We start from the raw sequence: 8,737 nt of genomic DNA, 5'->3' as shown, positions 1-8,737 counted from the left end.
TGCAGAAGTATAAATCCGCCTTAACACTCCTATCCGTCCTCAATATTTCCATACAAAGTTGTTTAAGGGATAGTTCACCCAAATTGACAATTTCCTCATTATTTACTCATGTGGTTTCAAACATTAATGTATATCCCACAGCCATATTACCCTGTAGCCCAAGACTGGTTACCCCAGTGTGAGTCCCAATGCCCCAGTAAAGTGAAAGGGGACACTGTGGTTAAAGGGGCTGACTCTTTGTGGTCATTAAAAATCCCATGGCATTTCTCGTAAAGAGTAGTTGTGTAACCACCAACTATTCCAGCATATGTTGTACGCCTGGTTTATACTTCTGCGTCAAGTGATGGGCGTGACCCACGGTGCCGTGCATTTATACTTCTGCGCGTTTCTGTTGGACTGAAATAAAACTTCCGAAACGCTAGTTGGCAGTGAGGTGTTTATGTTCCTCTGTGTCGAGTTTCTTCGCTGGTGTTTTGTTTGTTTTGAATGATTCCTTAATGTACAAGTGATTCAAACTCGCTCATTTTGAGGTAGGAACCGGCGGACGCGAAACTACTTTGTGTGGTTTATTTATAAACTAATTTCGAGAGGATCACGTGCTTATGATCAACATGGCTGGCTCCTCATTAGCTCCGCAATCTGACCCATTAGATGATTACGGAAGCATTATAAATAACCAGAGTTTTTCACTCCAGTTATCTTCGTCTTGAAGCTTCCCCCCTTCCACCCCTACTTCCTCCCCCTTTTTCCGATAGGGCGACACGGTGGCCCAGTGGCTAGCACTGTTGCCTCACAGCAAGAACACCGCTGGTCCAACCTCCTATCGGGCTGGTTGGTGTTTCTGTGCGGAGTTTACATGTTCTACCCATGTTCGCGTGGGTTTTCCCCCGGGTTCCCCGGTTTCCTCCCACCGTCCAAAAACATAAACTATAGCCAATCGACTAAACCAAATTATCACCGAAAACAACACTAGTTTACACTTCTCACACGGCGACAAGCAGGGGAGTTCTCGAGACTTACCTGAGCTCGAACTCCGCTCTCACCCTTCTAACGGGAGGGAGCCCAGGGCTCAAGGATATTACGAGCTCAGGGCTCTTTCCCGGCACAGCATGCCAAATACGCTTTATTGATTATCAGCTAAGTGTGAACTCTTGAAAACAATGAGGTAAACACAAAACAAAACTTTCTATCTAGAGCTTCTTCACGGGACTCCACACTTGTAAACAATCGCTCTATTGGGCTTGCGCAGCTCTCGGTCCCGCCTACACTCGTCAGCACTACCAAGCCGACCAATGACAGAGCTTGTGCTACACGTCGTTGCAATGTGTTACATTTTTTGAGAGGTGCATGTCAGCGAGGGCTATAAGTATAAATCAGCCTTTACGCAGTGGATGCCCTTTCAGATGCAGTACTGGCAAACATACACACTCACGTTTACACACACTCGTACACATTGGCAAATTTAGTTCATCCAATTCCCCTATAGCGCATGTGTTTGGACTGTGGGGGAAACCGGAGCACCCGGAGGAAACCCACACCAACAAGGGGAGAACATTCAAACTCCACACAGAAAGGGGATCCAGCTGGGACTTGAACCAGCGACCTTCTTGCTGTGAGGCGACAGTGCTAACCACTGAGCCACTGTGTCGCCCAATGTAACCTTCATTTGGTATAAAAAAGGAGAATCAATCCTAAGAACACCATCCCTATTGTGGTGGTGGGAACCTAATGTTTTGGGGGTGTTTGTCAAAGGTATTGATTAATATGATCTAAGTTCACTCATTCATTCATTTTCCTTCAGTTTATTCCCTTATTTATCAGGGGTCGCCACTGCGGAATGAACCGCCAACTATTCCAGCATATATTTTATGCTGTGGTTGCCCTTCCAGCTGCAACCCAGTAATGGGAAACACCTATACACTCTCATTCACACACACTACGGCCCATTTAGTTTATTCAGTTCCCCTATAGTGCATGTGTTTGGACTGTGGGGGAAACCGGAGCATCCTGAGGAAACCCACACCAGCACAGGCAGAACATGTAAACTCCAGACAGAAATGCCAACTGACCCAGCGGAGGCTCAAACCAGCAACCTTCTTGCTCTGAGGTGACAGTGCTAACCATTGAGCCAAACAAATAGTGCATGTTTCAGTAGAAAGATCTATATACTGAAGAATTCTGGCAAAATCTGCCATTGACATCAATAGCATGTGTTTATTATTATTATTCATTCATTCATTTTCTTTTTAGGCTTAGTCCCTTTATTAATCTGGGGTCACTACAGCGGAATGAACCGCCAACTCATCCAGCATATGTTTTAGCAGCGGATGCCCTTCCAGCTGCAACCCATCACTGGGAAACATCCATACACACTCATTCACACATACACCATGACCAATTTAGTTTATTGAATTCACCTATACCATATGTTTTTGGACTTGTGGGGAAAACCGAAGCACCCAGAGGAAACCCACGCCAACAAGGGGAGAACATGCAAACTCCACATAGAAATGGCAACTGACCCAGCCGAGGTTCGAACCAGTGACCTCCTTGCTGTGAGGCGATTGTACTACCCACTGTGCCACTGTGATGGCCTATTATTATTATTATTATTAGTAGTAGTAGTATTATTAGTATTATTAGTATTATTTTCAAAATAATAATCAGACAATCAGACAGATTTGGATCAAGTGAAAGTAAAACTACTTAAAAAATGCATTAAGAATTTGTGAATAAAACTTTTCTCTTTTAAAATCATCCAAAAATCCTCACTTCCTGGGAAAGTAGTACAACATGAATACAAAAAAAGTACTACTATTTAAAGTAAAAACAAATCTATAAGCTAAGAGAAAGCACTTTATCTCTGTTTCCCTCCACGGTAAATAACTTGCTCAAGGCAGCAGAAAACACATACTTTAATAAACATTTTTGTTGTCAAGCAAATATGTAACTACTGTGTGACAGTTCGCAACGATACAAAATCATTTCGAGGATGGACTTATTATTAAAACAACATTTACTGGACGAGATAACCGGTCAATTGGGAGAAAACGCTTCCGTGCCATTGAGTTATTACGGTAATCCGTGTTTTATGTGTATTACGGTAGAGGAAGCCACTACTATTCAGTGAGTGAGGTACAGGACTTCTGTGTGGAAGGGGAATGAAATATAAGGCCGTCAGAAAAAAATGAAAGTACAATCACGGGTAAAAATTAAGTTATACAACCTCCCTTTGGCTTAATCCCTTCAGTATCACAGCTCTCCACAACGAAATGACCCGACCAGCACAAGGTTAGAAATGTGTGTGTGTGTGTGTGTGTCTGTTTGTTTATGTGCACGTGTATTACATACTATATAAAGCCTAAAAATGAAAATAAAAAGGCATTTTCACTTAGTTTTTCTTCTAAATGTTGCATTTTTGGGTGTTTAAAAATCTACCTGCATTGAAGTGTGGATGAAACATATATATAGAGGCTTGGTTCTTTATTTGATATATATTCTATGCTCATTTATTCCTAGCAGAAAACGTTTTTAGGGCTGTCAGATTTAGGTGAAAACACCAAAAAATACTGACTGGAAATGCTTTTTTCATTTTTTTTTAATGCTGGCAGGGAAAGAGTTAATATGGTGTGAGAGAAAATCAGTTTGTGGTTAGTTTAGTTATCCAATCACATAATTGATTGAGGCAAAAATTAGAATTACATGAGTATGTTTGATGATATATATATATATATATATATATATATATATATATATATATATATATATATATATATATATATATATATATATATATTTAAACAGCTGATTTGCATTATTTATAATTAGGGCTGCATGATATTGGAAAAATCTGACATTGCGATATTTAGTTTTTTTTTACGATTATATATTGCGATATACTTAGGTATACTTGGAAAGTATATTTGGTCACACTTTATTTTAAGGCCGGTTTCAGTTTTCGCTCTTAGCAAACCATTTTGACTTTTGCTTCAATAAACTCCTAATTTGCTCCTTATTAATACTTATTAAGATAGTTTAGTGGCCCAACAAACACATCTACGTTGTAGCGACGTCTGTACAACGTTGTAATTTTTCAAAGGCAAAGTCATTATGAACATATGAACATATACGTCACATATGAACTCGCTACATTGTTACAACGTAGAAATATAAGATGTGAGAAGGCTGTAGCAACGTAGTCGTGTGACATTCATCAACCACGAGACGACGTTCTTCCAACATGTATTAATGTTTTTCCTGACAGTTTATCAACACTGCCTAGAATACAGGATAAGCAGTAATAATTTTTAGTATTGTTTATTTATTTTTCCTTTTTATTTTAATAACTGCATGTAAAGTTTTAAGTGTAAAAATGCCACACAAATGTATATAATCAACCTTTTTTTATTATATAATTCACCATATTTAATACATGCAGTATTAATGCAGATCTAATTATAAGCAAACAGTATAAAATAAGGTTTAGATTACATGAAATAATTAACACTTGACACTGGGCACTGAAGCTCTGAACTGGAGAATACAGCAGACCGTGGAGCGCAGCGGAAGGCCAGGCCTAGTATGGAGAACGCAGTCAGAGAACAAATCCAACAGAGAATCCAGTTTCAGAGATGGAACCACAGCAGCCACAAGTCAACATAGGCAGTGAACAAGAGAGGATAGATCAGATCTTGACACAACAGGACTACACAAATGACCACTGATGTCTTATTTAGCAAGAAGTAATAAAGCAATACTCACGTCTCCTCTGTTGTTGTTAAATGAGATGCCGAATGCTCTGTTGAAATTCAAACCGATTCATTGATGACGATTAAATGTTGTACAGTGGTCGTCCATGCAGCCTGACCACAACCTAATTCAACGGCTGTTTAAATGGCAACATTATGACACCTTTGTGACAACCTTCAGCAACAACGTAGATCCTCAACCTTTTTACAAGGTTGGTACAACGTTGTAGGAAGGTCGCTACGTTGAGGCAGCGTTGTGTGTTTGTTGAGGGGTACAAGGGATGTAGAATAAGATCATACAGAACATGTGCTTTATAAGTCCTAATAAGCAGCTAATATCTTAATATCTTAATGCATGCTTGAGATATGCATGCTAATAAGGAACTTGTTAATAGTGAGAATTGGTCCCTAAAATGTTACAGAGGCAGCACGATGGCTCAGGATGTTAACGAATGTATTCATTTTGACCAGGGTGATTCTGTAGGGGAGTGAATCATGCCTAACATGTAATAAACAAATTACAATCAAAGATAAAAGTGAAATAAGCAGTACATGTGGCATGGGTTTGTATGTGTAATGTAAAAATTACACTGCACAGTCAACTCATCTTTGCATATCTTTGCGATGTGACGATTGCGGATGCACACATCGCGGTGTTGATGCTAAAACGATATACTGTGCAGCCCTAAGTATAATTCCCTTAAATTCGTTTTTAAAAGTGCTCAAATGTAATCTTGTCTTACTTTTGGAGTGTTGGAAAAGGTTGGAAACGTCACAGGATTCTTTGAGATGAAATATTGGAAGAAAGGCATTTATATAAAAATAATATAAACAGCTGGTGCTTTCATTTCTGAAGCTTAAAAATCCTCTTCGTGATGATCTGGCAACTCACACTGGCAACTCACATTTTGATATAAGCTATTGGATAACAATGTGAGTCAAAGTTGCCAGATATATCACCTTAAACATTTATTGAGCATTACTGACTGTTATCATAATGCTGTCATCAATGCTGTTTTATTAAAGCAACAAACCCTTCACCTGTGGTAAAATCTGTCTGGACTGATTTATTACATTAAAATCATTCCCCAATCAATATTTATGTATGTAAATAAGCTGCTCATTGCTTCAGATGGTGAACTAGAGTGAATGTTCATCAGCGTTTAGTGACCATATTCTGTGTATTTCAGTGTTAATTAGGGGTCCTGTGAGTTTTTTTAAGATGTTTGTATCAGTAGGTTAGATTAAAAAATAATCTATTAGCTAGTGTGCTCCAAAACTGACAAAACTCACATTTAGAGGATACAAAACTGATATAAACAACCAAAGCTTCCAGTTTGTCACCTCTGCCTAATCAAACGCCTAATGGCCTGGATCAATGTTTTTTGATGTCACCTCAGTTTCTCATCATACTTCAGTTTCTCATCAAATCTTCTGACCAATCAAATGCTCTCTAGTATGCCTTGCCTTGTCTATTAAAATGTTTTAAAATCATAGCTTCACCTCAAATAAACACCAAAAACCAAACACACAAGTCAAATAAATGCAAAAAATAAAATAATACAATTCTAAAATATATTTTAACAAAATAAGTAATAATAATTATAATACTGCAGATGATGATAATAATAACAATAGCAATATGTTACTTTTTTTTTTAAAAAGCATTACTTATCGAAATAGAACATTAATAAAAATAGTCATATGGCCAAGTGTATTTTAAAAAATTTACTACATTTACTACTACTACAACTACTACTAATAATAATTATTCAAATGTTTCGAAATCATTACTTCAACTCAAATAGACATTGACAAAAACAAAATATTAAAATTATAAAATATATTTTAGCAAAATGTGTAATAATTATAATTATAATAATAATAAAAACAATAATAATAATTATAATAGTATAAATAGTTTTTTTTTCAAATATTAAAAAATTGTTATATCCACAAAAATACACACTAATGAAAATTAAATATTCATATGGTCAAACGTATTCTAAAAAAAAAAAAAAAAAAAAAAATTATAATAATAATAGATTTAAATGTTTTGAAATCATTACTTCAGCTCAAATAGACCTTAACAAAAATAAAATATTAAAATTATATAATGTATTTTAATAATAATAATAATAATAATAAGCAGAATATAATAATAATAATAATAATAATAATAATAATAAGGATAATAATAATAAGGATAATATAATAATAATAATAATAATAATAATAATAATAATAATAATAATAATAATAATAATAAGGATAATATAATAATAATAATAATAATAATAATAATAATAATAATAATAGATTTAAATGTTTTGAAATCATTACTTCAGCTCAAATAGACCTTAACAAAAATAAAATATTAAAATTATATAATGTATTTTAATAATAATAATAATAATAATAATAATAATAATAATAATAATAAGGATAATAATAATAATAATAATAATAATAATAATAATAATAATAATAATAATAATAATAGATTAAAATGTTTTGAAATCATTACTTCAGCTCAAATAGACCTTAACAAAAATAAAATATTAAAATTATATAATGTATTTTAATAATAATAATAATAATAATAATAATAATAAGGATAATATAATAATAATAATAATAATAATAATAATAATAGATTAAAATGTTTTTAAATCATTACTTCAGCTCAAATAGACATTAACAAAAATAAAATATTAAAATTATATAATGTATTTTAATAATAATAATAATAACTATAAAAATAATCATTTTTCAAATGTTTTGAAATAATTCAACTCAAACAGACATTAACAAAAATAAAATACTCATTCATTCATTTTCTTTTCGGCTTAGTCCCTTTATTAATCTGGGGTCGCCACAGAGGAATGAACCGCCAACTTATCCAGCATATGTTTTATGCAGTGGATGCCCTTTCAGCTGTAACCCATCACTGGGAAACATTCACACACACTCAAACACTACAGACAAATTTAGCTTACACAATTCACCTGTAGTGCATGTCTTTGGACTTGCGGGGGAAACCGGAGCACCCGGAGGAAACCCACGCCAACACAGAGAGAACATGCAAACTCCACACAGAAATGCCAGCTGACCCAGCCGAGGCTCGAACCAGCAACCTTCTTGCTGTGAGGTGACAGAGCTACCCACGGCGCCACCGCGTCGCTCAAAATAAAATATTAAAACAATAAAATGTATTTTAACTAAATAAGAAATAATAATAATAATAATAATAATAATAATAATAATAATAACTAACGATTGATGACCAACTGAACTTCTCTGACCACATTTCTAGAACTGCTCGATCTTGCAGATTTGCACTCTACAACATCAGAAAGGTCTGACCCTTCATATCTGAACATACAGCTCAACTTATTGTTCAAGCTCCTGTTCGCTCCAAACTGGATTATTGCAACTCTCCACTAGCCGGGCTACCAGCTAATTCTATCAAACCTCTTCAGCTGCTTCAGAACGCAGCAGCACGAGTGGTCTTTGATGAACCCAAAAGAGCACATGTCACTCCGCTACTCACCCGTTTGCACTGGCTGCCAGTTGCTGCCCGCATCAAATTCAAAGCTCTGATGTTTGCTTACAAAGCGACCTCTGGCTTTGCTCCTTCTTATCTGCTCTCACTTCTGCAGATGTATGTGCCCTCCAGAAACTTGCGTTCTGTGAATGAACGTCGCCTCGTTGTTCCATCCCTAAGAGGGAAGAAATCACTTTCCCGAACTCTCACATTCAATCTGCCCAGTTGGTGGAATGAACTCCCTAACTACATCAGAACAGCAGAGTCACTTGCTGTCTTCAAGAAACGACTAAAAACTCAACTGTGTAGTCTCCACTTTCTTTCCTAATCTGTAACTGCCTCTCTGGCTATACCACTAACTGTACTCTCTCTCTCTCTCTCTCTCAAAAAAAAACTTACATTACTAATGCTTTGCTTCTTAGACTTTACACACCTGTAACTT

Source organism: Danio aesculapii, chromosome 6, assembly GCF_903798145.1.
Source record: "Danio aesculapii chromosome 6, fDanAes4.1, whole genome shotgun sequence".
In the NCBI taxonomy this organism is placed as follows: domain Eukaryota; kingdom Metazoa; phylum Chordata; class Actinopteri; order Cypriniformes; family Danionidae; genus Danio; species Danio aesculapii.
Note: the sequence above shows the minus strand (reverse complement) of the source record.